Below are 9,196 nucleotides of genomic sequence, written 5' to 3'. Positions count from 1 at the left end.
CTGCCGTCACCGTGCTTCACAGACTCTCCTCCGCCTTACGCGGGTCTCGCCGCCCCCGCAACAACAAGCGGGCTCCCGCGCTCGGTCTGCGCGCTGGACGCCGCGCGGGAACTTCTGCGCATGCGCGGCACTGTCTCCCATGAACACCCGGGGGAAGTCAGCCCGACCTCAACACCTGAAGAGACGCTGAGGACGCTGAAAAGGGAGGTCGGGAAAGGCTGTGACCCTGGAGGCAGTCCTGACTTAAGCAGTGAAAAGGAAATTACTTTCCCAAAGGTTCCCCTCACTTGATGCCTAAAATTACGTGGTTTGCTACAAAGAGCCCCATGAGTCTACTTCATATGAACGAGGGTAGATAAAGGTTTAGGAAAAAAAAAATACGAGAAGCTCCTGCTAATATTATTATGCATATGGTAGCAGATCACCTGGAGTCTGGTTTCAGTCTGCACCGCTGGTGACCCCTCAGAGCCCCGTCCAAGTGGAATCCTGCCTAAGGAGACATAGAAAGGAATCAAAAGCAGGGGTCCTGGTATCCAATAGAAGTTAGTTTAAATCTTAGCAACACCAATGACTGGCTGAATAGACTTTGAAAAGTCACTTAACTTTCCTGAATACTATTTTCTTTGATTGTAAAATGAAAGTAATAATATTCAACTAATGGATTAAATTTGATAAAAATGAAAGTCCTAACCAAGGTCTTCAGCGTAGTTTAGTTCCCCCTTTTTGAGTGCTGCCTCCCTTCCCCTTCCATCCCTTCTTTAGTCACAGGCAAGTGCTGCCATGCCTTTTCCTGGTCAAGTAGTGAGAATTCCGTTTGTCTTGTACAAACTTAGAGAGTGCCCTTACTTCAAAGGATGCTGGAAATTCACAGTCACTGGAAGATTAAGTTTTAGACATTTCATTTGTTCTCTTTTTCTATTTTACCTTCTCCTCCCTTTTACAACACAAGCACTGTTCCCTTGGCATTTGCAAATTTACTTTTTTATTTCTGCAGGTGTAGGTGGATTGATTCAAGAAGAGAAATGGTGGCACAAAAGAGGAGATGCTTTCCAAATGCAAAATTCATTCCAGAAAGAGGGAGTGTTTTTCATGATTAGCTAACATTTGAATGCTTGCTAAATGCCAGCACTGCTCTGTATGTCTCACACGTGTCAATCCACTTAATCCTCACAACACCAGGAAGTGAGTACTTGGATTAGTAGACAAGGAAACTGAGGCACAGAGAGGTTAAGTAAATTATGCAGAGTCACACAGCTAATTTAGTGGCAACACTAAGATGTGAACCCAGGTAAACCTACTTTTAGAATGCATGCTTTCTACCCCTTCTGCAGCTCATTCACCTCCTTTCCCCAGGGCCTCAACGTATAGAAAACTGAGCGAAGATGGATGTGGAAACACAGATTCGAAGAAAATGAATCACAAAGGACATTTGAAATAAGTATGGCACCTGCGTCACTGAAATTTGATGCTGTTTTCAAATATTCATAATAGAAACACTAATGTTTTATAAAAGGGCAAGTAACTCAGTCTGATCAGCTTTGATGTTCTAAGTAGTGATGTCAGAAAGCCAATGGAGACTCCTGAGAAAGTGTTTGGTGTTTGCTTTATTTCCTTGTGCTAATATTCCTTCACGGAACATAGTCTCAAGATTTCCAAGGGTAGCCAGACCATCCAGCCTGCCTTCTTTGAAGGGAGTAATATTTCCATTTTGATACGATGAAGTTGACATTTTCTTGGCTATATATTTGATGATGTTTCTTTATTGGAAATACCTACATTTCTTCTTCCTGAACCAGACTTCTAGAATTTTTGTTTTGTTTTGTTTTACCTAAATGAGACCATTGATAATACCACTTCCTTCCCCTCCTTTCTATAGTAATGAAGAAGGGGAGGTCAAATAATTTCAGCTCTCTCACTGATCTAGAAGCCAGTCTAGGACCTGAATCCAGTTCTGACTTCTCATCCAGTCCTGCTGCTCGACCACATGTGTTTCTTTCTCTCACACACAGGCTCTTTTTGGCCACCAGTAAACACACTGACCTTTGAAATATGGAAAGAAAAGCGCTTTGAAATAAAACTGGCACAAACAGCAGTTAGACAGCCGTCATCTGGAGGCCGAAACAAAGAGGGGCATAGTTTTCAAGCTGTCTTCGTAATTACGCGAAGCAGTTATCACTCATGCCCCAGTCTGAGCATTACCCCCCAAACAAACAGCCGAGGTTTGAGAAAGCACATAGGCCACTTTGTTGCTCTAGCATACTAGGGGGTGGGAAGCCCCTCAGCTAAAAATCACATGTGGCAGGGACTATTTTCCAGAGCCCCAGGCTCTTTCCTTTCTTCCTTCCCCATTAAAACCCTCTGCTCTTCTTGGCAAAAGCCTTCAGGTGAGGTAAGTGCCAATTAACAACAAAGAGCTTGATATATTTCAAGTTTATGACTTAGAGCTGGGTTCTCATGAAATATAGTCTTCTTCTCTGGTCCAGAAGCCTCGAAGTGCAGAGAGCAAGGATTCTCCAGGTGGTTGAAATTTGGTTCATTTTTGCTACAGCTCTAAAAGTGATTTCTCTTTTAGGGGTTTGTTCAACTAGAAAGCCAGGCAAACAAACCCTAGGCAAGGGCAAAACCAATTCTGAAAACTTCAGCTGCTGAGATAACTGGACCAGCAGGCTCAGCCAATTGGGGTTTTGGAAAAAGTGGTCTTAAATTTCTCATGAATTCTTTGGAAATAAATACAGCCAGCCTTCAAAATGAGTAGGAGAGGTGGGGATATCTAATCCAGAGGATCTCTACAGCTTTTTCGAGCTTTCAAATTTGGATTTGAGATTTTTTCCAACCTAGGAATAATTTTAGTCTTTCCAATCTTTTGAGTGTCACCACGTCAGCTTATGAAAAATATTTTGGTGAATTCTTAGGCCACATAAATCTAAGATCTGATCAATAAAATGATCTGATTTGACATCTCAAAGCCCTTAAAGACCAAGAGGTTTGGCAATAGGAACATGAATGGGTTAAAATATATTTCAAAACAATTCCTCTAATTATTAAGTGTACTCAGTTGCTTAATATTTTCAGTGCCTACTGAATCTAGCAAAGGGAATGACAGATGTGTATTAAAATGCATGCAAATACTACACACAAGCCACATTTTAATATATTGTTTTGCATCCATAATTTTAGTCTTGTGATTTGTATTTTCATTTGCTTGGGAACAAAGACTTTCTTCTTTCCCCACTTGCGAAACAAGGCAAGACTTGTTTCTGCCAGCATCCTAATAGTATTCCTGAAAAAGCAGCAAACTTAATGGTTCAGGAACTGCTCTCCACCACCTGCTTGCTGACCCTTTAAATAGGGGCTGCATTTACAATACATTGAAAAGGTGAAAATATGCAATCAATCAGTTGCTTGTCACAGAGTGGCAGGCAATCATATTTGTTGTTAAAACTGAACAGACATTTTTTTTTTAAATTAAGCCGTTTAAATGTACAATCTCTTTCCAAATAGAGGGTGTGGCAGAGTGCCTGCTATACATTCACCAAATCCCATTTCCTTTTAATCCAAGGTCACGTCTAGAACACATTTCCTAGTCCCCCTGTAATTAGGTGATTTCTGGTCACAGGAATGTGTGCCAAAGTAATGTGCACAACATTCAAGTCTGGCCACTAGGATCTGCTGGGCAACCCTCATACTAGTGCTTTTTCCTCACTCCTGACCTCCTGGGAAGATGAAGATGATCAGGCTGAGAATGCCAAGGGCATAAGGAGGAGCCTCTAAATGGGAGGAGGTGGGGTCTTGGAATAAAACTGTGTGGAGCAGATTGTCCGCTCCAATCCATCTCCCCTGACCAATGACTCACAGTAGACTATGTCACATGTTCATTGTGTGGTAGCCAGCCTTCAGTGGTCACGTCTCCTGGTGTTCATACCCTTGTGTATTTATCTTCAGTAGCATATGACGGAAGCGATGGCCTGTCACTTCTGAGTTTAGATTATAAGACTGTAACCTCTGCTTTGGGTGGTCTCTCACTCATTTTCATTCTGTCTCACTACTCTTTCATGCCTGTGGAGATGCCCACATGGTAAGGAACAGAGACCTCCAAGAGCCAGCGAGGAGTGGAGGCCTGTCAGTAATCAGGTGAGTGAGCTTGGAAAAGCATTCTGGCTAACCCCAGTGGATCCTTCAAATACCTGCAACTCCAGCAGATAGTCTGAATACAAGTTGCGAGAGACGCTGAGCTAGGCTCACCCAGCTAGGCTGCTCTTGGATTCTCGACTCTCAGAAACTGTGTGAGATTAATACACGTTTGTTGTTTTAAACTGCTAAGTTTTGGGGTCATTTGCTGCCATGCAATAGATAACTAGTACAATATGAATAAGAAATAACCTTCATTGAGCCACTGAGACATTGGGACTGTACAGCACTTACAGCTGACTAACAGAGGGGTGGTGTTTACAGTAACCATGCACCTACAATGAGCAACACTGTAAGGTTTCTAAGGGTAAAGGCTTTGTTCTCTTTGAGAATTCACTGCCTAACACCGTGCCTGGACAAGAGTAGGCACTGAACGAATGATAAATAATGAATGTGGTAAGGTGCACAGTGTGGTCCTGTATACAATATACGCAAATTCAACACCTTTAGAGCAGCTGCTACTTTAAGGCTAGATGGGATCAACTACACTTTATTTAGGGTCAGAAAAATTCTAGGACTGTACTCCTACCAATTGCGTAGATTGTAGTAGGCCAAACATTCATGTAAAAAAGAGAACTCAGTCATTATGTTTGTGTCTCCAGATCATCATGCTTACATTTGCAGGGGCCAGGTGCTGTTCTAATAGGTACACGTGTTAATGTATTGAATCCTTGTAACAACTTGATGAAGAGTGTGCTGCTGCTCTTCTGATTTTACTGCTGCGGAAACAGCCTCAGGAAAGTTAAGCACCTTGTCCCAGGTCTCCGAGCAATTCTGTCCCAGAGCCTGTGCTTGATCTCCGGACTTGGAAACGCCAAGGATCATGAGGTCACCCGTTATCCTAGAATGCTCCCTGAGTTGAATTCTCAAAAGAGACAGGACAGAGCTGCAAAATCTAAGAAAAAGGCTGGTAAATCAATGTAGTGGATTAAGAGATATTCCTGTGAGGACAGAATAGAATAATGGAGACTTAGGCCTTGAGAGATTCACATTAAGAAGGGCTATGATCAAAGTTTAAAAAATCCTGAAGGGCATGAACTGATTCACCCAAACCCATTCACACCCCAGGGGTGGAGCCTCACTTGAAAAGCTTGTCAGAGATCGTTTAGGAGAACTTAAACGCATGCTGCTTGTAGATGATTGGATGCATCCCCTCTGCCTCCACATCAGCTGCAGAGAGACCAGGTTCAGCCGCTCAGAAGCTGCCCTGGAGAGAGAGGTAAAGAAAATCCAGAACCACAAGGCAACCAGCTCCACAGGAACAGCCAAGAGGGGGCGGCTTGGCCTCCCTGCTAACAGACAATAAATTGTTCATAACAAAGTGCTTCCAAGGCTTGCAAATCAGCACTTAGCCTCAAAGAAATCAGGTATGGACCACAGAAGCACAGGGAATGGAAAGCCATCTCTGTGTCTGTGTCTGCCTCTCCTGCTGGCCCCATGTTTGCCTGTTTTTCACGGGAACATGTGCATGGTAAGGAAGCTGGGTATGTGTTTGCTGCAGGCAGTAAGTTCTCTCAGCCCAGTGCTGTGGGAAGAAGTGGAAGTCACTGTTTATGAGGAACACTGCCAGGGGGCTAATGAGAATTTTTCATGACTTTTGGATGTTTGCAGAATCAAAAGCTTTTGAAACCTGAATCCAAGGCTGACTTAGAGTCTTGGAGACCAGAATGATGACCTGTGAAAAGAAGTTGTGGCTAACACAGAAAAACCTTACTTACTCTGACGTTTGTGAATTTTGGTTGCCAAAATACGTTCCTCTCAATCTTAGTGAGACAGATTTTTAATCTGTAATGGTTAGTGCTAGGGCAGAGTTTTAACTTTATCTTTCACTTCATGGGGCAATAGGTTTTCTAAAGAAATGAATGATGAATTAACTTTTAGCAAGGAGAATATTAAAGATGTGCAGAATTATATACCATTTTTTAAAATGTGGAAGGACTGTTTACATAAAAAGAAATTGATATGTCCATTATGAATCACTCTGAATAATTTAAGGAGGTCCTCAAGGATGTGATTGTAACAGGAACTAAGTTTAAATTCTTACACTTGAAAAATAAGGCTGAATGCTTTCTAATGGTCCACAATTCAGAATATTCATATATTTATGCTAGTAATTATTTTCTTCCAATAATTCTGAATTGACAAAGTCTTGCTGGAGAAATAAAAACCCTACATTTATGCATCTTCATACTCATTTCCCAGCTGTGGCTCACAAAATCAATTACTTGGCATTAATTCAACACTTGTAGTTTTTTCCATTAGGAAAAAAGATAATTAAAAAAAAAAAAAAACAGCCAATGACAGTCACTGTATAAATAAATTCAAGGTCCACTAACAAATGCATCACTAATGCGCAAAAGGCTTGGTTCAAGCTACCCCCTAGATGAAGGGGCAGGCTTGAAGAGATTCCAGGGATCTTCCTACACTTACCCCATAAGTCACTTGTGTTCAGTCTGCATCTTTCTCCTTTATTCCTAAAGCAGTAGAAATTTTGAGTTGGAAGGTGTAAGGCAGATACCAGAGATAGAGGAAGCCAGCAAATGGAGAGGAAGGGACAGTACTTGCTTAATGTTAATGGCAGAGCCCCCAAGTGAAGGTCCTGGCAGCCCAGCTCTTCTGTGATTCCTGCTTTTACTATGGCTGGTGGTTCACCTTTTTTTTAAACATATATATCTTTATAACCAAAGAACACTTTGCATGTACATCCTCAACAACCCTATTGTTTTTACACTTAATGACACTCATAGAAACTCCTAACTGCTTGGGGTCTCCTACACTGTTTCCTATCCAGCACCTCACTGCTGCTCGACTAATCTCTCTGAAATGCAAATTGGATCATGTTACTTCCCTGCTACAAAATGGTTTCTCACTAATGGTTTCTCAATCCGACACTGACTTTTAAGATCTGCTACCACCTGCCTCCAGTCTACTTTCTAGCACTGTATTCCCTCACTCTCCCTCCCAGCTCCATGCTCAGAGGGCACCTAAACAGGGACACCCCCTCGATTTTAGCGTCCTCTATGTGATCCCTCTGTGTCTGGGATTTTCTCCCCTCCACCTGCTCCACCTGTGGCATTGTCTGCTTGATGAAACCCTCTATCATCCTGCAAGATCTAGATTTGCATCTTGGAAGCCTTCTCTGCTGTCTCAAATAGAAATAAGGCCTTCTACCTTTGAGCCTCCCCTGTGACAGGCGCAGCATTGATTATGCTATTTTCACAACTGTTTACATCATTTCTATGTTTATCAGTATTTCTCAAAGCATGGTCCAAAGAGCAAGTGCATCAGAAATATCTGCCTATGGGAAGTGCAGATGCCTTGTTCCCATTTGAATTAGGCTTCCGTGGGACTTCTCAGATGACTAAAGTTGAAAACCACTTAAAAAAAAAAAAGAAAAAGGAAAAGAAAACCACTGGACTGGACTTTAAACTCCTCAAAGGCAGGCATCATCTATATCATCTATTAGGACATGGTAGGTAATGAATGAATAAAAATAGCTAACTGCTTTGCAGCTACAGGTTGAGCTTCTGTAGCTCCTACTATATGTAATGTTTATGAATGCAGCTCAGGATACAGTCAGTCTTGTTCACCATCACGTCTATCCCAGATCCTAGCCCAGGGCCCTGGGCATGATAGGTACTAAATAAATGGTTCTTCGTGGGTGGAAAGAAACTCTGGCCTGAAGAAGCTCTGAGCGCTCTGCAGCAGAGCAGAGGTGCAACCAAAGCATCAACAAGATTAGCACAGGGCCTGTTCTGTTACCCAGGAGGAGGCACTAAGTCAGAACAAGAGCATAGCTGGCAATGCTCGGATGCTCCTTTGTAGAAATCCTTGATGTGGGCTGTGAAATGTCAAATCCAGATTTGATTAAGCCCAACTCCAAATCCCCATGGCAAGTGTGTATCCACGGTCTTAATATAATTATTGGAGCCACCTCTGTGTGTTCTTTTCAAAAGGGCTGCGCTAGCACCCCATCCATTGATACTGACTCCTACAAAATGAAGCCTGCAATTAATTCAGCACGTCCCAGGCGGATAATGCCTAAAAAGCTTGATTTGGCACCTTCTTGAAAGTTGAAGCATTAAATTAAACCAAAAAAAAAAAAAGAAAAAAAAAGAAAGAAATATTCTGACCTACTGTAAAGCCAAAAGAAGGGTCGGTCTGAAAGGCCACCATAAAAATTTAAGTTCTGTTTTTTTGCTTAGGGTTAGACTGATGTCTGTTTGGAATTTTTCACTTCCTCCTTAAATGATAACCTATCAATTTTCAGTTAACCCATACTTTGAATTTTTAAAGGCAAGCCAATAAACAACATGAGCTGTTGTAAGGGCTGTGGACTTCTAGTTGAATGATTCAGTAAATAGAAGTGGAAACTTGGCTTCCTTTTGCTCATACACTTTGAGGGATGGGCAAAAAAACTCAGGCCAGAACCAAGTCCCAAACCAAAGTAGCCACATTGGGATCTATCAAATTAAACCCAAATGCCACAGCTTCACTGGAGCAGACCTGATTTCACCACTGCAATCTCAGAGGGAAACGGGAGAGGGGCACCTAGTCCCAAACTCCACCACAAGCCAGAGCTCCACTTTGTTCTGTGAAATTCAGAGCACTTTTATTTTCTCTCTCTCTCTCTTTTTTTATTTTCTTCAAAATTTACTTCTGCCCTTACTTAGGGTCTGGCTGGAGCTAAAATCATAAGAGCCAAAGACAGCAGGGAAAGGCTGCTTTATTGTGAAATCCAATCTCAGTAAAAGCAAAACGGATCAGCAATCTTTTGACCTTACCCCGCGGCAAAGTCTGACGGATCCACATGGTTTAGAGGACTTGGAAAAGGTCTGATGAGCTGTCAAACCACTGAAAATGTAGAGTTTTGCTTGACACCCTCTATAGAAATGATTGCAAAATTTCTCAAATTCGAAAAGCTTCCTAAAGTAGGACCAATAAGTATGAGGAGACACAAGTCTCTTGGTGACCCTAGAACCAACCTCATGTTTCTGAGACTCTTGAG

Source organism: Camelus ferus, chromosome 12 (assembly GCF_009834535.1).
Source record: "Camelus ferus isolate YT-003-E chromosome 12, BCGSAC_Cfer_1.0, whole genome shotgun sequence".
NCBI classification, from domain to species: domain Eukaryota; kingdom Metazoa; phylum Chordata; class Mammalia; order Artiodactyla; family Camelidae; genus Camelus; species Camelus ferus.
Note: the sequence above shows the minus strand (reverse complement) of the source record.